The sequence below is a fragment of the Protopterus annectens genome, chromosome 14.part0 (assembly GCF_019279795.1).
Source record: "Protopterus annectens isolate FY-2018-M chromosome 14.part0, PAN1.0, whole genome shotgun sequence".
In the NCBI taxonomy this organism is placed as follows: domain Eukaryota; kingdom Metazoa; phylum Chordata; order Ceratodontiformes; family Protopteridae; genus Protopterus; species Protopterus annectens.
In genome coordinates this window covers 1,085,907,582-1,085,935,144 of record NC_056748.1, presented here as the reverse complement: position 1 = coordinate 1,085,935,144, position 27,563 = coordinate 1,085,907,582, and positions in this window count along the sequence as shown.

The following is a 27,563-nucleotide window of genomic DNA, read 5'->3' as shown; positions in this document are numbered from 1 at the left end:
TTTCAAATTGTTCTATCATAGTGTGGCTGGGAGGAGAAATGGGGTAGGGGTTATCCTGAAGGAACAGTATGTTATAAGTGTTTTGGAGGTAAAAAGAGTGTCAGATATAAATCCAAAAAGCAGGCAAACAAGGAAAAATCACACAAATAAACCAAAGAATGAACCTGGATGCCACTGTCCAGCGAAACAATAAAGCTACGGAGAGAAATGTAGGCAGACTTCCGTTTAATAGTAAAAGCCACAAAACAACAAAACACATAAATGCATTCAACACTTCATTTTCATTTTTAGCACTTCCTCAGATGTGGGCTGTCACAAACCAATCCACTTTATTACTTAGACTCCTGATACTTTTTTTCCCCAGCTCTTACCTCCTAGGTAGGGCGAGCCCTACCTAGGAGGTAAGAGCTGGGGAAAAAATGTTTATATTAATTATTATTATTAAATGGAAGTCTGCCTACATTTCTCTCCATGGCTTTATTGTTTAGCTGAACAGTGGCATCCAGGTTCATTCTTTGGTTTAAGAGTGTCAGATAGACTGATGTTTATGAAGCTGGATATTGATGGTGTGATGATGAATGTTGTTAATGTTGTTAGTGCATATGGTTCGCAAGTTGGGTGTGTAATGGATGAAAAAAAAAAAATTGGAGTGAATTTGATGAAGTGGTGGTGAGTGTACCCAAGGTGAGAGAGTGGTGATTGCAGTGGATTTCAATGGACATGTTGGTGAAAGGAACAGAGGGGATGAGGAAGTGATGGGTAGGTATGGTGTTAAGGAGAGGAATGCAGAAGGTCAGATGGTAGTGGATGCTGTGAAAAGGATGGACATGGCTGTGGTGAATATGTATTTTAAAAAGAGGGAGGAGCATAGGGCGATGTACAAGAGTGGAGGAAGATGTACACAGGTGGATTATATCCTATGTAGCAAAGACAGTCTGAAGGAGATTGAAGACTGTAAAGTAGTGGCAGGGGAAAGTGTAGTTAGGCAGCATAGGATGGTAGTCTGTAGGTGATGTTAGTGATCAAGAAGAGGAGGAGGAGTGTGAGGACAGTGCCAAAGGATCAAATGGTGGAAGTTGAAAAAGGGTGATTGTGAGGTGGAGTTCAGGGAAGAGTTTAGACATGCACTGGGTGGCAGTGAAGAGTTACCGAATAGCTGGGTAACTACAATAGAACTAGTAAGGGAGATGGCTAGAAAGGTGCTTGGTGTGACATCTGGAAAGAGGAAGGAGGACAAGGAGACCTGGTGGTGGAATGAAGAAGTACAGGAGACTATACAGAGAAAGAGGTTGGTGAAAAAGAAGTGGGATTGTCAGAGAGATGAAGAAAGGAGACAGGAGTATTAGAAGATGAGGTGTATGGTGAAGAGTTAGGTGGTGAAGGCTAAGGATAAGGCGCATGGAGAGTTGTATGAAAGGTTGGACACTAAGGGGGGAAGAAAAGGACCTGTACCGATTGGCTAGACAGAGGGGTCGAGCTGGGAAAGATGTACAGCAGGTAAGGGTGATAAAGGATAATGAGGGAAATGTACTTACATGCAAGGAGAGTGTGTTGAGCAGATGGAAAGAGTACTTTGAGGGGCTGATGAATGAAGAGAATGAGAGAGAAAGAAGGTTGGATGATGTGGGGATAGTGAATCAGGAAGTGCAACAGATTAGCAAGGAGGAAGTAAGGGCAGCTATGAAGAGGATGAAGAATAGAAAGGCTGTTGGTCCAGATGACATACCAGTGGAAGCAAGGAGGTGTTTAGGAGAGATGACAGTGGAGTTTTTAACCAGATTGTTTAATAAAATCTTGGAAAGTAGAGGATGCCTGAGGAGTGGAGAAGTGTTTTGGTACCAATTTTTAAGAATAAGGGTGATGTACAGAGCTGTAGTAACTACAGAGGGATAAAATTGATCAGTCACAGTATGAAGTTATAGGAAAGAGTATTGGAAGCTAGGTTAAGAAGGGAGGTGATGATTAGTGAACAGCAGCATGATTTCATGCTGTGAAAGAGCACTACAGATGCAATGTTTGCCCTGAGAGTGTTGATGGAGAAGTATAGAGAAGGTCAGAAGGAGTGGCATTATGTCTTTGTGGACTTAGAGACAGCATATGGCAGGGTGCCTAGAGAGGAGTTGTGGTATTCTATGAGGAAGTCAGGAGTGGCAGTAAAGTATGTAAGAGTGGTACAGGATATGTACGAGGGTAGTGTGACAGTGGTGAGGTTTATGGTAGGAGTGACAGATACGTTTAAGGTGGAGGTGGGATTACATCAAAGATCAGCTCTGAGCCCTTTCTTATTTGCAATGGTGATTGGACAGGTTGACAAACAAGATCAGACAGGAGTCACTGTGGACTCTGATGTTTGTGGATGACATTGTGATCAGTAGTGAGATTACTGAACAGGTTGAGGAGACCCTGGAGAGGTGGAGATATGCTCTAGAGAGGAGAGGAGAGGAATGAAGGTCAGCAAGACTAAGGCAGAATATATATATGTGAATGAGAGGGAGGATAGAGGAATGGTGAGGATTCAGGGAGTAGAGTTGTCGAAGGTGGATGAGTTTAAATACTTGGAATCAGCAGTTCAGAGTAATGGTGAGTGTGGCAGAGAGGTAAAGAAGAGAGTACAGACAGGGTGAAGTGGGTGGAGAAGAGTGTCAGGAGTGATTTGTGACAGATGGGTACTAGTAAGAGTGAAAGGGAAGGTCAGCAAGAGGGTAGTGAGACCAGCTATATTATATAGGTTGTAGACAGTGGCACTGACAAAAAGGCAGGAGTCAGAGCTGGAGGTGGCAGAGTTAAAGATGTTAAGATTTGCATTGACTCTGATGAAGATGGACAGGATTAGGAATCAGTATATTAGAGGGTCAGCTCAGGTTGGACGGTTTGGAGACAAAGCCAGAGAGGTGAGATTGTGTTGGTGATACTGGGTATATTGGGAAAAGGATGCTAAGGATGGAGCTGCCAGGTAACAGGAAAACAGGAAGGTCTAAAATAAGGTTTATGGATGTGGTGAGAGAGGACATGCAGGCGGTTGGTGTGACAGAGCAAGATGCAGAGTGCAGGAAGAAATGGAAACAGATGATCCACTGTGGTGACCCCTAAATGGAACAGCCAAAAGAAGAAGAATACTATTAAAATTTCAGACCAGAAGTATCACTAAAGTTTTTAATTTTATTCTAGATATGTATTAATAAAATATTATCTGATGGATCTTTGATGTATATTGACTGTTTACATAAAACCCATTTCATATATCTATATCACTTCTTATAACATTAGCTAATAGTTCCACAACTAGAGTGAAAAGTATAAGTGACAGTGAGTATCCATGTCTAGTGCCCCCTTTAATGTTTATTTTATCTGAGAGATAAACATATGCTTTACTATCATTATAAAGGGTCTGCAATAATTTTACGGTTTGGGGAAATTAATTTTAATAGCATAAATGAATAAATAATCCCACTTTATGGTGTCAAATGCTTTTTGCATGTCTAGCCTAAAATTGCCGTCTCCATTCCTGTTTCTTACATAGTCTGTTAGTGTTATTATTCTTTTTATGTTGTTCTTGGTTTGTCTATTTACAATGAATCCTACCTGATATTTTTTCAAGGGTGAGATTTTATTTTTTTTATTTTGTCAAAGTATATAGAAGTAAAAGTCTTATAATCCAAATTTAAAAGTGTGATTGGACAATTCGATGCACAATGAATACAATCTTTTTTATTTAAACACCTTTATTGAATTATCACTTGTGACATAGGCAAACTTACATTTATAAAAAAGCAATCAAACCATATTAACAAGTTTAAATTTACAAGCATTATACATCACATATATTGTTATATATTATATTATAAAATCTAAGCAACATTATATAAATTATTCAGTGACTGCCTTCTGTTAAATCTCATTCCTCTTTAAACCATTTTTCTGCATGAATTATTTCAAGAATTTCCATTTTTAAACAAGAAACATCTTTATTAAATTATAATTTATGACATAGGCAATCATATATTTATATAAATGAAAACAAGCCATATTGATATATTTTAGTTGCAAATATTATACATCACTTACAATCTGTCAAGTCATTTTCAGTCAAACATTACATAGTTCATTCAAATCCTGCTTTCTTTTAAACCTTGTTCCTTCTCCAAAACATTATTCTGTATGTATTTTACCCATAATTCTCATTTTTTCTATATAATTTGCTTCTACCCTTTTCTAAGCTCATCTCCAGTTGTTTAATTCTGTTACCATATTCACTACTTCAAGTACAGTTAGTTTAGACTTTGATTTCCATTTCAAGCAATTTTTTTGGTAGCCAGAATAATTAGACTCAGTAAGGCCTTACTTTGTCTAGGCAATTCCAATTCTGTATCAGCTCAAAAATCATTCCCTTAGTTATAGCAATTTGCTCACCCAGTATTTATGATAGAGTAGTCTGCAGGGATTTTTTAAAGTCTGCCAACTCATTACACTCCCAAAAATATGCTTCCAATTACTTTTTTCTTCCCATCACACCTCCAGCATGGAAAGATGTTTTGGAGCCTAATTGGATTATAAAAATACCTATGTACCTATGTAAACAGTTCCAAGCAAAAATCCTAAATCTTCTAGGCTTTGTCACATATTTGGGAGACATAGATATATGTTTCTTTGTGAATTGCTTATCCAATATCTTTCTTCCCAATCCTTTCTAACCTCCTCTGATTGACTCTTATAATTATCATTCAATATTTTATATGCTCTTTTAGTTATCCCTTTTTTAACAGCAGCTTTTATTCTAGATGTTACTAAAAACTCTGCCAGTGCCAGTCTTTCACTTAGAATCCCCATATTTATTTCTCTTTGCCTATACTCTGATATCAATTTTTGATAGGGAGGGCAATCAAAGTGAATAGGATCTTTATCTGCTTTTAATATTTGTGTTATTACTGAATATCTCCAGGACCTCTGAATATAATTTGTATCTTGAACATTACTGTATACCTTTTTGTTATTAGTTGGACAATATTAGTTCTTAATAACCTAAAAACTTCCAGAATGAATTCATGTGTCCTTGGAGATTTAGTCTCCTTTAGTTTCTTTATTTGTTGAATAACTTCTGCTCCACTTACTTCTTATGTATATTATGGTTCAAAAAGGATTGTATTTATTTATTTTCTGCCTTTCATTTCTTTCATTGATTCTTTTTTTGTAATACTTTTGAAACTTCTTTAATATGTATTCTAGGTCTGTTTTATTTCTATTACTCTCTAAGCACTTAATAAACACTTAATGGTTAGTTTTATTTTATATTTTCACGTATTGGCCAAATTATGTAATACTCTTGTATTAATATTATATAATGTAAGTTTCCATTTCTCCAGTATTATTTCCTTTATATGATTATGTATTTGTTTATATGTATTTATTACTTTCTTTATATCTAAATGTAGTTTCACCTTTTAGCACTTTTCTAGTTTTTGTGTGTGTGTGTGTGTGTGTGTGTGTGTGTGTGTGTGTGTGTGTGTGTGTGTGTGTGTGTGTGTGTGTGTGTGTGTGTGAACTCATTGCCTGATATTTGTATCTGTTTCATTTCAATAAATGTTTTTTTCCATACATGTAAGATTTTAAAGTATCCCAGAATGTATTTTGACCCTTTTGTCATTAAATTTAAAAGAAAAAGTATTTTTTTCTTCTGAGAACCATTGTTTAAATTCTTTCATTTAGTAATATATGCTATTTTCTACCATATTGGCAGCTTATTATTCTTTACTGTAAATGTAAATATTAAAGAATTATGATTGATATGAGGTGTGGTATTATTCTAAAGCTCTAACATTTTCAGATAGGTCCACAGATGTAGTCTATCTATTGTGTTATGAGTAACAAAGATGTATGAATAGTGACTTTTAAAGACTTTTCTTGTTTTTTACTGTTCAAATGTATTAATTTAACAGATTCTATCCAATTTTCAAAAAACCTTAGCTGCAACAAAGATTCTGTGGGATATGGTTGCACTCATGTCATCCTTACTTAGTAAACAATTACAATTTCTTCCCAGAATTACACTTCCTTTTATAGGAGTCAATTAAATTTCTAATTTTTTTTTTTGTAAATTTATCACCAAGACCATTTATCCAATAACCTATATATTCTATTTTAGTATTCAAGAACTATGAAAGAAATCCTTCCACTTGTATCATTGCAAGTAAATATGAATTTTGGCATTATTAATTGTCTTTCACTGTGTTAATGTACCTCGTCACTTGGATTTATAATAATATAGGCCTATACTAAATATTTATGTATATTCTTTGGTTATATACATTTTTTGTATAAATGTAACATCATCTTTATTTGTAGGCATTTACTTAGACCATGAGGAAATTCATTGGGGTGCCATGGCATGTAAACCACTTCTGTTTCCATGTTGCAGTAACCTTTTGGTATTCAGCAAGGACTCTAATATGGTACTGAATGGTACTGTAGCATGAAGACATGTAGGACCATCTCTGTGGCCATGCTGAATGCTGAGGCAGTCCAGAGGAAGACATGTTATTTAGACATGTGTTCTTTCTCCTCCAGATCTGCCTCCAGAAAGATATCTACACATCAAATGATTCAAGGAAAGCTGTGTAGATCGGCATGGCAGGCACTACCATGTCATGGTAGTGGCCTTATTAAACTACCTACCAAAACAGTGGTACAGGGATTAAGAGGTGGAGAGAATCACTAAACATCAGGGATAATGGAACAGTAAGATTCATTTACGGTACTGACATCTCTATGGGGGATCAGGGGTGGAGTAGCCATGGGAGAACAAACAGATCAGAGACACATATGGGGATTGACTGTGATGTGTATGTGTGTGTGTGTGTGTGTGTGTGTGTGTGTGTGTGTGTGTGTGTGTGTGTGTGTGTGTGTGTGTGTGTGTGAGAGAGAGAGAGAGAGAGACTGTATTTTGAGTACTTGTATGTGTGGGAGGATTTAATATCAATAACAAAATAATTATATGTTAGCCCATATTTGTGAGTGCTTTTAGAAGTGAGTTAGTTTTTAATCAGACTTTGTTACTTTAAGGAACTGCTGGGCTGGTGTGATGCTTTTAGTATTTTGATTGGCTGTGTGTTTTATAGGATGGATTTAGAGATGTATATAAGGGTTTATTTGAAAATGTTAGTATAGCTGAAGAAGTTTCTTAATGTTTTGAAACAAAAGCACTCATTAAAGTACATTGGATCTGTTTTTGGTGGGTAACCACTTTTTTTTTTTGATTCGTGGGAGGATAACAATGTTTACACGAGCAACTGCTTACTACCATGACATGCAGATAACAGTCATAGTAGTAACTGTAAGGCTTGTGTTAGGCCCTTTAATGAATTCCTGGGCATATCTTTTCAGGCCATAATAGACGATTAATATTAAAAGTTGGAAGGAACACCACAGCTTCACACAGTAAAAGTATTTATTTGTAAAAACTGCTCCTCTCTTTTGTCACAACATTGTACGCCTGCACATTAAATGTAAATTCCTGACTCTTTCTGCTGGAAAATGTCTAACTTTATCCAGTATGTTGTATATGTTTTCAGTGTGTGTGTCTGGTAAAATGTCTAACTCCACACTGTATATTTTACACGATAATTGCACAACACTGTATACATTTTTATTTCTCTTTTTTTGTTGTAACAATGTTCGGAATTTTCTCCCCGGGCCTCCGCTGTAAATAGACCTGGTCCAGTCAGAATTTCCCAATTAACAAATGTAAAATAAAAATAATTAAAATAAAATTAATATCTTTACCATGTGGTTAGTGGATCACTCAATATTCTGTCCTACATCCCTCCTAATACCCCTATCCTAACATTTTTTCCTCTTACAGCTGCTGCTCGCAATTTCCCAGTGAGCACACCCAACTAACCCTGCTTAACTGGGTCTCCCACCCCTTTGCTGCTTCTTCATGGCAAGAACTACAAGCATTCATCTCACCTGCAGGGAAACTATTAGTGTTATTAATCTTCCTGCTGTACTAGGCAAGTTTCTATAGTGAAACACTTTAGTGCTTATTTGACTAGTGGCATGCTCACTAACTCAATCAAATACTATTGGACTCCCCTATCCTTTCCCCTGAACTTTCTCCTCCATTCTTCTCTTTTTTTAACAACTGCGAATATCAAGAGCTGCAAAACTACACAGAACTAATAAAGCAACATGCATTAGGTTGCTATTACATGCATTTTTCTTACCTCTAGGAACTGCCTACTCTTAACTTCTCCACTGTCTTGAGGCACACACTAACTGACTGTTTCTACTGTGGTCTGGCAAGCTTCATCAAGGTTTCTACCCACTCCATTTGCCCTCGCTCTGCTCAGTCTCACTCTGCTCCCCTACCCTACCCCCATTCCCACACACCCCCACATCAATTGCAGTTATACCTTCCATAAGCTCTTCCCTTTCCTGTTTAACCCCCAATCAATCACCCAGACACCTATACCAGTATCCTCTCATTCACTCCACCCTAATTATCTTTCTTCTTATTATTTTTCCTTCCTGAATCTTCCTCGTTTTTCTCCTTAACTATAGTACCACAATCTTTTCATAACATGTACTATACATCAAAACCTTGTATTACCTTAATCTTCATTACCTCCATTCTTCTTTTCCTATCCCACACCACCTCCCTACATATTATATTCCACTCCAAACATGCCTACTCTGGAAGAGCTACTATCCTGGACCAGCCTCAATATATCAAATGAAACCATCATTCTTGGCAGAACAAATATAAACTGGCAAATTCTCATCTCTGACTCCCTAGTAAATAGTATTAACTTGCAAAGGTTTATTCAATTCATCTCAAACCCTACTCATAAGGTAAAAAAACAAACAGAATCAACCCTAGACTGGATACTTGTCTCACACCCTCATAAATTCACCTAGGCAGGGACCCTACCCAATACCTTTAGTGACCATCTTCCTGCCTATACCCATAGAACTTAACTTCAAATAGACAAACTGCATTGTCTAAGGACAAGTAGGAATCTTGCCCATTTCAATGAACAACTATTCTTAGCGTCTCTAAAAACCCACTACTGGTCTCCTACCAAATTTCTCCCACTGGATGAAGCAGTCAACTACTGCAATAAAGTCTTTTTAGATATTCTAGACAGTCTTGCCCCCACACGTACCAAAAGAGTAAAGCCTAACCATGTCCCATGGCTAACTAAACAAACCAAGCAGTTACTTACCTCCAGGGATAAAGCCTGGAAGGAATGGCATAGAAATAGAACCCCACAACCTGAACTCAGATATAAACAACTCGGTAACAATGTGAAAAAGCAAGTCATAAATGATAAAAAAGCTGTTTTCTCTACTAAACTCACTACCCAACAAAATAACCCCAAATTGTTCTGGATCTCTCTTTCCTCTCTCCTAAATACTGATACTCAACACAACCCCTCCCATTCACCTGAGAAAGACCCTCAAGAAATTGCCCAAGTCTTCAATTCCCATTTTATTTAAACTATCCAAAAACTTGTTAATGATTTCTCTCTACAAACTAACAAAAGTATAATTGGCAACATAAACGACAATACTCTCTAACCACTCCTCCCACATCAATTGCAATTCCAACAAAAAACAATCCACTCCTCTATTTACATTACAACCAGTGCCCACCTCTCTAGTTCATAAACTGCTCTCAAATCTAAAACCATGCTCCCCCTCTTCCGATGGCCTCCCAGCTGAATACCTAAAACTTGCAGCAGATTCTATAGCTCTTCCAATTAGCATTCTCATTAACTGATCAATCTTTGAATCATATGTCCCACAGCTATGGAAAACTCAATTATTACTCCCCTTCACAAAGGCAATAACACTAGTGATCTATCTAACTTCTGGCCCATCTCCATACTTTCACATCTATCTAAAATGTTACAAAAGTGTATTCATTCTCAATTGCTAAAACATCTCACAGACAATAACCTAGTCGCACCCACCTAACATGGTTTTCGGCCAGCACACAGCACACCAACAGCCTTACTGTCATTTACCAACACTGTATACAAAGCTCTTGATGCAGGCCTACTAACATCAGTGATCCTACTAGACCTATCAAAAGCTTTTGATACAGTGTCCCACTCAAAACTACTTTTACAACTTGAGACGGTAAACTGCTCCCCACACACTCTATCCTGGTTCCATAACTATCTGCACAACAGAAAACAATCTATTAGATGGCAAAGTAAACAATCCGATTACCTACTCAACAACACAGGCATTCCCCAAGGGTCTGTTCTTGGGGCCTTGCTTTTAAACATATGTATTAATAATCTCCATAAAGCATCCCTGCAAAGTACACTCATTCAATATGTGGATGATTCGACGATAATTACTTTCCCTAACAACATCTCAGATCTCCTAAAGTTAACACAAAATGCATTTACTTTCATCAAATCCTGGCTTAACAAAGCTCAACTTCTATTTAATCTCAGAAAATCAAAACTTTTGCTCTTGACAACCAAACCTCTGACTCTAGACTTTAGAATATTCTCTCAAAACAATACAGAAGTTGAAATTGTAAAAACAGCCAAACTACTTGACATCAAAATTGATGACAAGCTATCCTTTGAGAATCATATACTCAGTTCAATCAAAAAGACCCATTTTAAACTTAGCAAACTCTATAGGCATAAACTCTATTTGGACAAGTCTACCAAGTTGAAACTAGCTAATAGTCTACTTCTACCCTCCCTCCTCTATGGTTGCCCCATTTTCACTAACCTACACACATCTCTCCTGAACAAACTGCAGTTGTGCTACTATAAAATAGCCAAGTTTGTCTCCAACATGCCAACTCGCACACATCATTGCCTGGCCATTAAATCTATAAACTGGTTTGAGTTCTCTTATTACCTACATTACTCCCAACTTACTCTCACCCACAAACTACTAAATAATCCAAACTTCTGCCCATCCCTTCAAACTATAATATAAACACACACCCCTACTTGGCATCTTAGGTCCTCTAACAAACAACTCTTAACCATAACTAAACCCAACAAAAGAGCTGGACAATGTCTCCATTCCCATGCCATTGCCAAACTTTGGAATGCGCTCACTCTCTCTCTTACTCAACTAGACTCTTTAAAAACATTTAAATTTGCACTAAAAGAACACTATCTGAATAACCTTGTCTGTTCTTGTAGTCATATGATTAAACCACCTTAAATGTTTTGGCCACTATGCACTACAAATACTTTTACTAACTTAATATAGTTGCAGTTTACACTATCTGTCTTTGTATCTACTCTCTCTTGCTTTCTTTATTTCTGTGGTTGAATAAACAGAGTTGATTAACAGTATTCTTACTTATGAGAATATACAAACAAAATTACTAAAAATTTAACACACTGGGTTTATTTTCTTGTATTGTATACCTCTATAATATGTATGTGTCTTGTATATCTACTTCAATTTGTATTATGTAAAAACTTTCTTGACTTTCAAAGTTAAGCTGATGTTATGTAAAAATGTCTGTGATTGTATGGAGCTTTTCTCCCCAGGGCTCCACTGAAATGGGTCTTTGGGCCCAGTGAACTTTCCCAGTCAACAAATGTCAATAAATAAACAATAAATAATCATCTGCATCACTGAAATAATCCATGCAAGGGAAATTATTTAATGTTTTATTATAAAACATTCCAAATTTCTTAAGCCTGTCATATCAAAGCTGACATTAAACATCCATTCACTACTTATGTGAGTAGCAGCTCAAGACTGTACACTTTCAAAACTGTTATATATTTTGCAAGCAAAATTTAGGTCTTTTAATTCAAAATTCTAGTTTAAAAGGTATAAATTTTGCTTGGGATCTAAATAGGACATTTTGGAGAGGCAGATATGTTTCTCAGAGAATTCCCATTCTCTGGAACAGTCTCTACATCCTTGTGAAGCAGATTTCCTCCTTTTACATATTTAAGCACAACTTGGGCCAATGGATGGATAATTGGAAATTCACCTCTGGACTGGCTCCTATGTCCTTGATGGACAGAGGCAGTCAGTCAATCACCTCACCCCCTATAAATTAAATATAAATCAAATTTGTGGGTCACATTTGGGTTGCAAGGTTAGGCATTTAAGGGCCTTAGTGGTTGTTAGACTAGTAGACACATATGAACCTATGAACAAAACCTTAGACTAGATTAAATTGCTTGCTGGAAGAGTTCTTGCCCTTGTGTTTATATCTTTACCTTTCTCTTGGACCCTTTCTATATTTCCTGTGTTTATGCAGATATTTGACATTTACTGATTTTGCCATTAACTACCCATTCTGTCACCACATCCCCACATATCCCTCATCTTGCACCAGCCTTTAATCTTCAAACTTCATTCATTAGCTCAGATCCTAATTTGTCAAGGCTGAGACCTCCATCTCCTCTAAAAATCATTTAATTTGTACTTCAGACCTTATCTGTACCTCATCTATATAGATGGCAACTTCACCTGTGATAATATTCTTATAAATGTGAACCATGCTATTCATTAAAAGCAGCACATCAGTCACTCTCCATATCACACTCTTACTTTGCCACTCTAATGTGATAATGACTGTCCCTGTGCTGGAATCAACTCCCATATGCCAGATGATGCTGGTAAAATAAAACCACCCATAGTAACAGTGCTATTATACCATGATCCTCCGATTGGCGTGCGTTGTAATCGAGTTATACTAATGGAAAAGGTCCGTCGCCCGACTTTTTCCATTAGTATAACTTCTCGCTATGTTAAATGGGTGTAACATGAGACAGCTTTAAAATAAGCAACGGAGATCTCCGTTGCTTATTTTTAAACCCATTTAACATAAATAGCAAACGGAGAAAGCAAGATCTCCGTTTTTTTTTAGTTGTTCGCTATGTTAAATGAGTTTAACATGGCGAGACAGTTTAAAATAAGCAACGGAGATGTCCGTTGCTTATTTTAAACTCTCGCTATGTTAAACTCATTTAACATGCAACGGAGATCTTGCTTTCTCCGTTGCTCTGATGTACTGCGCAGGCGCGCAGTACATCAGAACCGCCGGATGTCAGACATCTGCGGAAGGGCAGTAAACAGGCATTATACTATGCCATTATTTAAGAAAAGTAATAGTTTCTTTTCTTAAATAATGTCATGGTATAATAGCAATAACCCACTTCTGGGTGTGGGTAATGCTAAATTTACTCACGGTTGGCTTTGTTTGGTCCCTCGGGACCAAACCACGCCAACCATGGGTAAATTTAGCATTACCCGCACCCAGGCGTGGGTTATTGCTATAATATAATAATACCTTCAGATTTACAATGTCAAATACAAATAATCTCAAAATAAGTAAAAGCTAATTAAAACATAAAGCACAGTAATATGAAGACAGAGTTTTTCATTACCATTCTTTGTGTCCAACAAACATTACTTGTGTGGGTTTTAACCCTTAAAATGATCTTTTATAGCCAATTTATGTTCTTCTATTTTGTGTTTATTTTTATTTCTATTTCATCAGATGAGCTAAGTGACTGGGTGACATTGGTCATTTTCCAGCCACAACTTTGTTACAGTAAAACAAAATGCTATTCGAACAGCATACCTTGCTTTTTACACCAGAAACGTATGTACAAATGTCTAAACATTGCATTTGTGCTAGAGGTGACATTACACTTGTGTAAGAGAAATAAAATTAAAAATGCTCCTTCATGGCATATTAAGGGAGCAAAATGTATCACTGAGGAGGTTAAGATAATATGAGGAATATCGAGAGATGTGGATAAGCTAGTATGTTTTGATCACCACAGTCAAATGGAGGCAAGTACAAATCACACACTCACCAATTTAAAAGCACCAGTGGAGGAAATAAAGCCCAGGTCTTTTCTTTTTTCTTCACTTTAATAATAATCCAAATAACGACAAGTCACTCCAGCACCACAAAGAAACCAATGTCACTGAACCTCAAAGCACATAAACGCTATGTCTCCACACTTGCGTTTTCGTTTACTCCACTTCCTCGGATGTGAATGAATAATTAATACAAAAACACACTACTTTATATATACTCACTCATTGACTTAATTAGTTGATTAAATATACTTATTCCTTCATTATTTAATTATCATTTCACTACATCAGTTCCTACCAAATACAACTTTAAAAACATAAAAATCTTAACATATATAACTTTAAAAACATTCCTACTTAAAAAACATTATTATACTAAAATAAAATACATTACTAAATCCATTTATTATGTATACTACCTTCATTATATTATATATTAAATAAATAAATAAGAAACACCCACTTTTAAACTTCATTGAGAAATGCATTAAAATAAAATGAAATGTAACAGCACCATCTAGAAGTGGAAATAACAATTTATCTTGCAAATTCATCATAAAAGTTCTCAAGTATTTTAAACTGTTATGTTATACATTTTTGCAAAACATTCATACTTACACACTAAAGGTTACATGAACTAACAGAGGGACCTAATAAGTTACAAACAATTCATATAATGAAATCAAAACGTCCCACATTTCACTTATAATTTAGCTGCCCTCATTTTCAAAACTGGGGCCAGCGACACAGTATTATTCATGCCAGGTGGTTTACTGGACTCTAAGTGGAGTTACCATAACAACTCTTTGTACTCAGTTGTGTCCTCCCAAGGTCCACCTCTTATATCTTTTGTTACTACTTCCAAAACAAAGAAGGAGAAAGTGGCCTCCACACATTTCATTTTATGTCTGTAGAGAGCATTGTTAATGCTATTAGTCTTGATGTCATAGTTGTGCTCATATATTCTATTTCTTAATTTTCTCTCTGACTTACCGACATAAAATGCATCACATTCTCTACACAAACTCAAGTAAACTATTCCACTAGTCTGACAATTTCCATATTGACTACTTTGGATCACAATGTCCCTGCTACTAATATAGATCGTATCCTTGGCACATATATATGGACATTGAGAACAACTTCCACATTTGAATGTGCCCACTCTCCCCTTCTTCGCTCTACCACTTTTTGATTTGTCCTCAAAAAAATTTTTGAGGCTTTTACCTTTCCTGTAAGTACATTTTAAGGGGTATTTAAACAGGCAACTCAAGTCCGAAATTTCCCCAAATTTTTGCCATTCACTTTCTAACAAATTTCTGATTTTAGTTGCTTCACCACTATAGTCCAATACAAAGTTGCTATTCGCCTCATACTGATCATTATTAACCTTATCCTTCTGCCATCCCTCTCTCCCTAAAATAGGCTGAAATTTATCAGTCCTACCTTTCATAACCTCTTCCTCAATTTCCTGTATTAATTTGTTGGGGTAGCCTCTAGCTAAAAACATATTATGTAATCTTTTACATTCTTCCCTAAAATCCACTTCTCTGGAAGTCATTCTGCTGCCCCTCACAAATTGGCCTTTTATTATGCCTTTCTTTTGATGGTGAGGGTGAGCACTATTATATGCTAAAAATGAATTTGAGTAACTTTCTTTCCTATACACTTTCGAAAAAAATTAATTCTCACCTTTACCTACAAAAATGTCCAAATATTTTAAACTTTCCTTATCCTTTACAAAAGTAAAGGTGAGAAAGTTAGTGGTTTGAGATATATATTCAAAGAAAGTGGTAAATTCTACGTCAGTACCAACCCATAAAAAACATATATCATCTAGGAATCGTTTGTAGAGCTTCCAACAATGCTTATATTGAGAATTTAAAATATATTTGTTTCCCCATGCTGACAAAATAATATTTGCATAAATAGGTGCGCATCTCACACCCATTGCTACCCCCTTCACTTGCTTAAAAAATTCTCCTTCATAATGCAAAAAATTATTGTTCAAGACCAACTCCATTAGTGTCAAAACCAAACAAAAATCATTGTGAGAAAATTTACCATAATTAATCAGGGCTTCCTTGAACCACTCTAACCCTTCTTTATAAGGGATAGAAGAAAAAAGATCTACTATATCCATTGTGATGAAGGTTATATTTTTATCAAAAAATTCCTTCTTTAAGTTCTGCAATAAATCCCAAGAATCCTTCACTATACCTACCCCCTCATTCAATACTTCTTTCAACTTTCTATCCAGCCATTTGGCTATAGGGGCTGTAATAGAGCCTTCTGATGATACTATTGGTCTCATAGCTGGGTTGGTTACATTCTTGTGAACCTTCAGTACCCCAAATATATTCGGTACTTTGGGTTTATCCACATGTAAATATCTATATGTGCTCACATCAATTACCCCATCTAATAATAAATCATTTAGTGCCACAAAAAATTTTTTATTGCCAATATTTATTTCGTTTATTGAGGATCTCATATATCTCTCCTCATTTTCCAACACCTCCAACATTTTGGCTTCGTAATATACCTGATCCATAATAATGGTTCCACCACCTTTGTCTGGTTTGAGTATTCTAATACTTGGGTCTTTTGATAGCTTCTGCAATAATTCTTTTTCCTTCTTTGGTTAAGTTAGACCCTACCCAATTCTTGGATAGCTCACCCCTAATTTTCTTCTCCATCATTACTTCAAAATTTCTTAACTGTTGGTTTAAAGGGGGATTAAAAATACTTTTCTTCTTTAAAGCACTCATATTAAGGCTGCTTTCATTTTGTCCCTGAAAAATAAGTTCTAGATTTTTCTTTCTTAAGAACAATTTTAAATCTATCAAAACTTTGCTAAGGTCAGCCTTCCTATTTGGAACAGATTTCAAGCCCTTAGTAAATAGCTGGAAAAAGACTTCTGTGACATCCAGGCCACTGTAATTATAAATACTATAATCATTTAGTTTCCATACCACACCTTCATTTACTATCAAATTAACCAATGGTTTGGGCTCCAAAACCCTTTTCCCAATAACTACCATTGTTTGAATGTCCTGTTCCTGTACTGGTACTCCCCCCCCCTCCTGATAGTTTTTTTGAAAATGCTTTTGATAATTGTTCCTAATTCTTTCTGACCTCCTTAATTCCGGAAACTCCTGACCGTCACTAATATTCTCATTTTCCACTATTGCTTCAAAATTATCTTCCTCACTTTGGTCATTCTGATTGTGGGCTATTTTATAACTTTGAGGGAAAAAATTTCTAGGTTTTGGATAATTTGTTTTTTCTTTATACTCCAAAACATCCCTATCTAGTTTCCTACATTTTCTTTCATACACATTGCGCATACTTTTCTCAATACTCTTCAAAGTCATCTGATATTTATTTTGACTTTCCTCCACTGAAAAAAGTAGGTCATTAATAATAAATGAATTAACTTCGTCTATTCTTTTATTCAATCCTTCCATTTCTCTTGTATTTTCCCTAATAATTGCTTTAACAATGTCTAGACCACAATTGTCAAAAATAGTTAATAAGTCCTGGTGAAATTCGCTTCCAGCTTTAACTTTATTGGGGTATTTGCATACCCTCAGTCCTTTTTAATTTTAATTAACTAATTAAGTTAATGAGTGAGTATATATAAAGTAGTGTGTTTTTGTATTAATTATTCATTCACATCCGAGGAAGTGGAGTAAACGAAAACGCAAGTGTGGAGACATAGCGTTTATGTGTTTTGAGGTTCAGTGACATTGGTTTCTTTGTGGTGCTGGAGTGACTTGTCATTATTTGGATTATTATTAAAGTGAAGAAAAAAGAAAAGACTTGGGCTTTATTTCCTCCACTGGTGCTTTTAAATTGGCTAGTATGTTTTGATACTGACGGTTAGAAGAAGATTTGGTAATCCCACTGGATTTGGAAGGAGGGCACCTATAGTTTGTGAAGGTAAAGAATTGGGGATTTTTTTTTTGTTAGGATAAACATTGGGAAGGTTTTGAGATGTGGGGGAGGGAGACACGTCTGATAACTATGGTCCTGCTATAGATAAAGACCGATGTTTAAGCACAGAACTTGGAATGGTGTGAGTAGAGTTGAATTAATGATGGCAGATGTTTTCTAGCAGGTTTCTTGTGACTAAATTTCTTTGGTGAGGTGGTCAGAAGTTGAGGTAGGGGAGTTTATAAATTGGCCTGGAGGTAGATAGCAATGACCTTGGATAATGAGATAAAATGGTATTCCAGTTAACATGCTGCTTTGTTTAGGAGAGCTGTAACTTACTCATGTTTTAGGGGAATTTGTTGTAACAGACAATACATGACATAATATTACAGCCTTGGTAATTCTGAATTGAATTTCTTTGGTGTTTCTGGATATTCAGTGCTGAAGTAGATGGAGGATATTCATTTCTGATTGGAAGCTAACAAATCGCTTCTTTTAATGATATTTAAAAGTGAGATAAGGGTCAGTCTAAACAGCTAGGTATTCAAATAGTGAGACTTGTTCTATGGGACTATCTGAAGGAGAGACAGTGGGAGGAATAGACATCAGGTGTAATATTTTAGCCAAAAAAAAACAGTATACAGTTTCAAACAATGCAGTCCAAGAGTAAAAAGTGAAAGGAAGCCACAAAGTGATGTAAAAATAAGTTTAATAGCAAAGCTTTCAAGATAAAACTCTTCTTCAGTGCTTAAAGTCGTACTAAAACACATTTTCATTAACAAATTTAGAGCAATAAGAAGCGCAGCAACAATAAAATAATTAAAATAAACAACTGAGTGCTTTTACTCATGGAAAAAAGACCTTCTCTTAAGAACAGGTTTTAAACTGACAGTATCATTCAGGCCAGGGTGCACGTTGGCTTGAAAGTAAAGATTTCATAGTACAAAGTGACCCATTGCTGCTTAACTAAGTATTAGGAACACCATAACACTGATACAACAGCTGTGTTATTGGCAGCACTCACACTAGTGAACTGCAGTGAAGTAGGCATGCTGTGGGTGGTCATGACAGCAACATGACAAGCATGTTAAGGAGGCATGTTTGAAGCTATGTGCATCCACATGTGCAACAAAGCACCCCGCTGGTGAAACACGGACACTGTGAAGAGGCCAGAAGGAGCCAGCAATGCAAAGTGCCACAACCATTCATCATAAAGGGAGGCAATAGGAAAGGAAGAAATAGGTAAGAACATGCAGAAGAACACACAAAAGGTTAACCTGAAGGAAAGTTAGTTCTTGCTACACTTTAAATGCACAGAAGGAGCCCTCATTGCTAAGGTACTATCAGCATTAATTTATAAATACTAGTAATGCACCACCTCTTGATTGACCATCTCTCAGTCATGTCTCCTGATATCTTATCCCCTTCACTCCATCTTAGCTATGCTTCTGACTCCACACACAATTACTATTACACAGATTCCATAATTCCAGTCATCCCTTTTATTTTTACGTTTACAGGTAGTCCTTTTTCAGTGGAGGCCTGGGGAGAAACACACGATAAATGAATAAAAATGTCCAAAGCTGGAAGGAACACCACCAAATAGCTGTTTCAAAGAACAGGATACCAAATACTCCTTCAGAAGTTTAAAACCAGAAAAGTTTAATGCAATAATGTGAGCACTTTCGCGGACCACACATCCGCTTCTACAGACATAATGAAACAAAAGAATGCTTCTACATTTGTAGTAATAGTTGACCAATCAAACAAAAAAAACTAATTAATTAATTAGCTAATTAAAACAAATTCAAAATGAATGACATATTCTTAAAGCAACTCCATCATCTTAAACACTTCATAAAAAATAATACAAAATATGTATGTTGATATATATAAAATCAACAAAATAAATATTATACATAATAAAATATAAATATAAATACAATTATGTAACATCAATAATATACTGAATAAATGATGTGTAGGAATACACAAAAAACAATGTTATTAATGTTAAATAACTATTACACGATGTAGCTATCTGAAAGTTCTAGCCTTCAAATAAGGTTTAAGAGAGACAGTGTCATTCAGGCCTCTGCTGCTGTGCGCGGCGAGCCTTATGATCCATTTAACCTCTGCTAATTCTGTTAAATTTATAATATATATATATATATATATATATATATATATATATATATATATAGCATTACATGGTACAATGAATACAGAGAATATTTAAGCAGAGATGCATCCAGTTATGTTTTGCTTAGTATTCACAGACAATATTTTATAGAGTTAAAACAAGCAAACTGAACAAATATTTAAGATATTAATCAGAGTTTGAACAGGAACTTGTCAAAATTATATATTTTATTTCTATAGCTGCAATTAATACGTTTATTACTAACCAGGATTGGTACAGGAGCAGATACATTTATTAGATAACTAGGTTTTGAGTAGTGTTTTTAAAATTTGGAGTGCTAGTAGTGCATCTTATGTTTAGTGACAAGGAGCTCCAAGTTTTGGCTATGCAGTTTGTATAGAGGGAATCACCAGTGGTCTTATTAGTTTTGGCAATGTTTAATAATGAGTTGTTACTGGAATGCAATACCCAGTTATTAGTATTCAAAATATCTAAAACCCATAACATCGAATTTCATAACATCGAAAATGTGCATCAGAAAATTAAACACTATAAATCACATAAAAATAACATCCCCTTCACATATAACACCACCAAACTACCAAACACACTTTGGGCTCCACCCCCCAAACCCCTGTAAATTAGTAGGCTTTGAAAGGCTGGAGTTTTTTCTGGTTGATTAAGTATTTGATGGGTCAGGGTGAGTTGGTTGCATGTTAATAGATTGGGTAGTTCTAGCCATGATTGATTGGGTAGTTCTAGCCATGAGAGTTCTTTTAATGCCAAGCAATGATGGGATGTATAATTAGAATCTATGGTAAATTTTGCAATTTTATTATAGTAATTCTCAAGTTTTCCTAGGTCTGATTTATTTAGGTTTGTGATAATCGGTGAGGCGTAAAGTAGGGTAGAGACAAGGTAGGTTCTTGCAATGGTAGCCTTTGTATTTTTAGTTACAAATTGTTTACTCCTGTGTAGGGTACCTAACTTTTTGTGTACTTTTTTATTGACTGTGTTATATATATGCTCATTTTCAAGTTGTGGTCTATGACAGCTTCCAGAAGTTTGGGTTGGGACACTGGTGAAATAGTGGCATTTTTGGGACACTGGTGAAATAGTGGCATTTTTGGGACACTGGTGAAATAGTGGCATTGGTTGTTGATGAGATATTAAATAGTGTGGGGCAGTCTGTGGCTCTTGTGAGATAGTAAAGCATGAGCTTAGTTTTATTAGGGTTGAATATAAGCTGTGCATTGGATAGCCATGATTCAAGTGCACTGAAGGACCGCTGTGTTATTTGTTCAAGTTGTTGGAGTGATGGCCTGCACCTATCAACATGGAATTGTCTGCGTGCTGGACTAGTGTGGTATGTAGGGTAGCAGTGTGAAGGTTATTAATAAATATATTAAACAGAAGAGGACCCAGGATAGAACCTTGTGGTACTCCCAGTGTGACAGCCAGTAGAGGTGAGAGGTTCTGTTGCCATTGTGCGGCTTGTTTGTGCCCAGTTAGTCCTGGAACCACTATGGAGCAACTTCTCTCAGCCATCTGAGAAGCTAAGAACACCTCATCCATGGACCCTGATAATATATCGGGATGTCTGATTATCAGTACCAAATATGGCCTATCTTAATGCCTGTTTAACCTATTTAATCTAGACCTCTCAACTGGCTACATTCCTGAAGCCTGGAAACAACCACTGTAATGCCATTACATAAGAGTGGTCAAACTGCAGACCCTGGTAACTATAGACTCATTAGTCTCACTAGCCTCATATGTAAAGTTATGGAACTTATTATCTCAGACCTCTTTAATCTGGACATTTAAAATCTGTTAACCTTGGACTGTCATGAACATGGCTCTTGCCTTTAACCTCATCAAGTTCTTTAAAAAAGTAATCAAAGTGGGTATTGGTTATGTAGTGCATACAGATTATCTGGACCTGGCCAAGGCTTTTGACACTATTTTTATGCAGGCATTATTAACAGACTTGTAAATCTGAATATGAATCCTTCTGTTGTATGGTGGATAGCTAATTGCTTCTCTGAAAGAACCCACATAGTTAGAGTCACAGGGTGCTACTTTTGAAAGCACCACACTGCACAGTGATCAGCCCTCTCCTATTTGGCATCTTTTTCTCAGACCTTCTTTTGAATTGAAATCTATTTAGGCAGTATATTTGGTTTGTATCTGAAAGCCAAGAGAGGTTTTGTTGTGGATATACTGAATAAATCGGACAGCGCAGTGGTGCAGCGGTAGCATTGTCACCTCATAGCAAGAGGTTCTCTGGTTCATTTCTCTGTTGGGTGCCTTCTGTATGGAGTCTGCACGTCCTCCCTGCGCATGTGTGGGTTTCCTCCAGGTGCTCCAATTTCCTCCCACATTACAAACACATGCATTTGGAGCATTTCTCCCCAGGCCTCCACTGAAAATTGGCTCATTTTAAGTCAGACTTTCCCAGTTAACAAATGTTAAATAAAAAAATATATATATATTTTTTCTCATAATTTCTGTCTCCAGTGCTTTCCGAACTTACAATATATATGTGTGCATGTATAGCTATATCTGTATCTAAAATTGTATATTTTTAGGGTTACATTTGAGTTGGATGAGGCACATGTGTGTGTGATGCTAGAATGGTGGTTTTATTACTGAGTAATAGGGCATTAGCACGGATGCTGGTGTGTGCAAGTTCTAGTTGGTCAACAAAGATAAGTGGCTTGGCAGGGAGTATTTATGAGACTGTGTGTGCACTTTAGGATTAGGTTAAGGGTTACATAAGGGGATGCAATTAATGTATGTGTGTGTGTGTGTGTGTGTGTGTGTGTGTGTGTGTGTGTGTGTTCATGTGGTGAGTGTCTGAACTGTCCCGTGTAGTGGTAGTCTTATGAGAGGGTTTTTTTAAGGTGAGTGGCACATTAGAGTTAGGAGCAGGGTAAGGGTCAGCATGCATTACTAAGGTGGAGTTGAGGGGCTTGATTTCAGTTTCTGAGTCTCCTTGTGGGAGTTTCTTTTTCTCTGAGTCTGTTGTTAGAAATTGCCAATGTTTTTGGTTTGATAACACTGAGGTTCCTTAGTCCCTCAGAAAATACTATGAGTTGTTACAGAAGTATTTTTCATAACCTATACCCATTACTCCTTTCTTGTCCTGCCTGTTTTAGAGGATGTGTGCCTAACTGCCTGCAATTTCCTGATAGTCAGCCTGCTGTTTCTAAAAGGCAGATAGAATGTATACATTTTCTCAATCTTTTAAAATTTTATACACTCATCCCAGGAGCTATAGCTTTAGTTGATCCCACTGCTAACAACCACTTAGTTAATTCCAAACCTACTCTTTTTAATAAGGATGGGAAAATTATTGATAGGTCTGGGAGAAGTGTATACTTCTGCAGCTTTGATTTTCAGAATTGTAAATTGCCAGTCATAAATGTTAACATTTGGTCTAACATACTGTGAAAGTATGAGGAATGTTTTATCTGCAGTTTCTTCTAATACAGAAAAAAAACTGCTTTGAGGAACTTAAGTTTCTTCTATTGCACAGGTTACTACTCATTGTTTGCAGTGTGTGTGTGTGTGTGTGTGTGTGTGTGTGTGTGTGTGTGTGTGTGTGTGTGTGTGTGTGTGTGTGTGTGCGTGTGTGTGCGTGTGTGTGTGTGTGTGTGTGTGTGTGTGCGTGAGTGCGTGCGTGTGCATGTGTGCGTGTGTGTGTGCGCGCGTGCATGCGTGTGCGCGTGCGTGCGCGTGCATGTGCGTGCACGTGCGTGCATGTGCGTGCGTGTGCATGTGCGTGCGTGTGTGTGTGTGTGTGTGTGTGTGTGTGTGTGTGTGTGTGTGTGTGTGTGTGTGTGTGTGCAGGGAGAAGGTAGGTGTGTGTGTGTGTGTGTGTGTGCGTGCACGTGCGTGCGTGTGTGTGTGTGCGTGTGTGCGTGCGTGCGTGTGTGTGTGTGATTCTGTTGATACTTCTTCCAGGACTATGGCCACGAGTTCTGTTTTAAGGAGGTTTGTTTGGCTGCATTCTCAGAACCTCCAAGATGATTTAAAAAATGAAATTTTAAATTCTCCATTAGACAGAGATTTAGTGTTTGGCCCCTCTGCTGCAGAGGTGATCACAAAGTGTGATGAAAGGGGAAAAATGATCCAGGGAATCTGTAAGATTTTTCATCCTCCTTTTCCAAATTGTCCAAGGGATTTTCTTTCACCTCATCCAGTTTTGACAAAAAAAAATAAAAAGAATAAACAGTCTCAACAGAATTCAAGTAAATAATTGTTTAAGAAGAAATGGACAAGGGTTTGCAAAATGAAGTCTCAAACCTCACAAAACCAAGGACAATCCAACAAATCTGAATTACTATTCAAGAGAACTTGTGACCTCCTCCCACCCTGACCACTATTCTCTTTCATAAAATCTGAATCTCCATTTTTCTCTTTGGCAACAGATTGTTCTGAAAGTCATTCATCAGGTTTACATATAACAGCGGGAGGAAATTCCACCTTTATATGTGTGTGTGTCTGTGTGTGTGTGTGTGTGTGTGGGGGGGCATTCCTCATCCTGCATATCAGAGTTTTTTGTTTTCTTCTATTCTTCATCACATGCTGTCTAAAGGAGTGATATAACCAGTTCCTCCTTTCCAGGCAGGGAATGGGTTTTATTCAAGGATATTCCTTGTGCTAAAGAAAGAAAATGCTTGGAAACCAGTTCTGGATCTTTCTTTCCTAAACCTGTTTGTGATAATGCCCAAATTCAGAATGATGTTGCTTCACATCCTGTTACCTTTTCTTCCTCTTTCACGTTTCCAGGTAACACTAGAGTTAAAAGATGCTTATCATCACAGCCCTATTTATTCAGACTTCAGGCATTTCTAAGGTTTAGTATGTCTGGATCACATGAGCCATTTTCTGTCTCACCATTTGGACAATTCATTGCACCAAGAGTGTTCACAAAGTGTTGAGCTCTAATTGTAGCTCATTGCAGGTTACAGGGTATCCACATTTTTCCATATTTAGACAACTTGTTTATTTTTGCAGAGTTTTTCCAAAATGTCTGGAGGCTCTCTAATGAGTGAGAGATCTCTTACACAACCTGGGATTCCAAGAGAACATTCAAAAGTTTTTCTTAACTCTCTCACATGGGATTGCGTTCCTGGGATGTCAACTAGACACCTCAGTTCAAAGAACTTTTCTTCCATAGGAAAAATAGATCTTTATCTAGATCTATTTCTAAGGTTTTCAACTCAGACTTAGGTCACTATGAGGGAATACTTCAGTATTTTGGGTCTTATGGAATCTGATTTTATTTTATTTTTATTTTATTTTATTTTACATTTGTTGACTGGGATAGTCCGACTGGAATCATGTCCATTTTCAGCGGAGGCCCGGAGAGAAAAGCTCCAAGACAAACAGCAACAATTAAAATAAAAATGAAGACACTTTACAGATTTGATATTTAAGACAGAATAACAATTTCACTAGTAAGGGTAAACCCCTGGATAAAGTCAGGAGAGAAAGAAGATTAACAGTAATTTGACTAAGAATTTATTTATATATGAGGTATGAGTTAGCCAAGCTTGTTACAGTGGCAAAGCCAGTTTAGAGACAGATGATGTTTGGTTTTAAATTGAGTTAGAGAGGAGAGCATTCTCATGATACTCCTGGCAAGACTCCACATGATAAAGATACAATGGTATCTGAAATCTCTTTTGTTCCAGCATCTACACCCTTTATCTTTTCAGATCCCATTACTGGAGTTTGTCAGAAGATAATTTTTTGGGGGGAGACAACAGATATCCTTAAATCCAGGTCTCCCCTTCACCATCCCTACTCCAAAGGAGTCAGTCACCACAGATACTTCAGACTTTGCATGGGGAGCAGTTTCTGGAGTGGTAGATGTGCAGGAGAGTTGGACACCAAGGACAGATGCCAGCACATAAATATCAAGGAGATATTTGTCCTGATCAATGCAATCAACTCTCTGAGCCTTCTTTGGTCCCCTAGACCTCTTCAGGTGGTTACAGACAATACCGCAAACATGTGGTACATAAACAAGCAAGGGGGGAACCAGGCTGTACCCTCTTTGCAGACTAGCCATTTTAGCTTGGGATATAGCCTCACAGCACAGTCTCACTCTACAGGTGTCCTATATTCCATTAGAAATGTGTGGCAGACAAGCTGAGGAGGACCAGGGCAGACCCTCATGAATGGAAACTAGATTAAGGTGTCTTCCAAGAGATGATCCATATGTATGGTGTTCCTCAAGTAGACCTCTTTGCTTTCTCTCTGAACAATCAAATGGAAAACTTCTGCTCCAGGATTCCATGCAAGAAGGCCTGGAAGACATATGCCTTTTCTTTGAACAGGAATGTTCCTGTATGCCTTTCCACCCTTTACACTGGTATCCAGGGTACTTCTAAAGATTCAGAAGGAATCCCCCAAGATAATTATGGTGACTCCTTTCTGGCCCAGGCAACTGTAGTTCTCCCTTTTTTTTGGAAATGGCCGGGGATAATCACCACAAGCTTCCTCACACAAGAACAGGGGTGTTTGATACACCCTAACATCAGTCATCTTCAATCGACCGCCTGGATGATAGGGTATTGATTCCCTCTAGGCACTTGTTTACTGAGAATGGGCAGTAATGGAGGCAAGAAAGTTTGCCACTAGAAAATCATGTATTAGCAAATGGAAAAGGTTTTCTAGATGGTGCCAATAACATAATCAGTGCTCATTCAGGGCTAATTGCTCTCTGGTTTTACAATATTTGGGTGAGTTACTATCCTATAGCCTTTCTTATTCCTCTATCAAGGTTCATTTATCTGCCATTTTTAGCATGTCTACCCACGGATCCTTGTCTCTCAAGGCAGTCCCATGTAAAAATGCTCTTGAAAGGGGTTTTGCATAAGAGGTTTTGAGTAAACTGTTGGCCCCTCCTTGAGATCTTAGTTTTGTGCTAATACTTACTCCATTTGACCCTGCTAATTTGGATGATGTGAGGTTCCTAACATGGAAAACTGTTTGCTCTGACCTCTGCAAGGAGAGTATCTGAGTTGCAAGCTCTTATGGTGAGACAACCCTACCTCATTTCCATAGGGAAAGTTTTCTTGAGATCTAATCTTTCTCATGTCTAAAGTGTTATCTGAGTTTTGTTTAAGTCAAACTATCCATCTTCCCATTTTCTTTCCTTAACCTAAAATAAAGGAGGAAAGATACCCCATACCTTGTATGTCCACATATAACTCAGGTACTACCTTGACAGAACTAACACTTTCAGATCTTTAGATCAGTTGTTCATTTCTTGTGAAGGTAAGAAGAAAGGACAACCTGTGCAACCTGTGTCAAAACAGACTATTTACAAATGGTTGTCTAAGGGTATTACCGTTTGTTATACTCACCATGACAAATCTACTGCAGGTAGGGTCAAGGCCCACTCTACAAGGACCTTGGCTTCATCTATGGCTTTTGGAAAGAGATGGATTCTAGAAATATTCTAGAAGCTGCTACTTGGTCCTCTGTGCATACTTTTACAAAGCATTATAAGTTTGATTCCTTCTTCTGGTCTAGATCAAGTTTTTCTAGGACCATTCTTCAGGGGACAGTGGACCTTCTCCTTCCTCCTCCTAAATATAGTTAGGTTTGATAGTCTACCCAT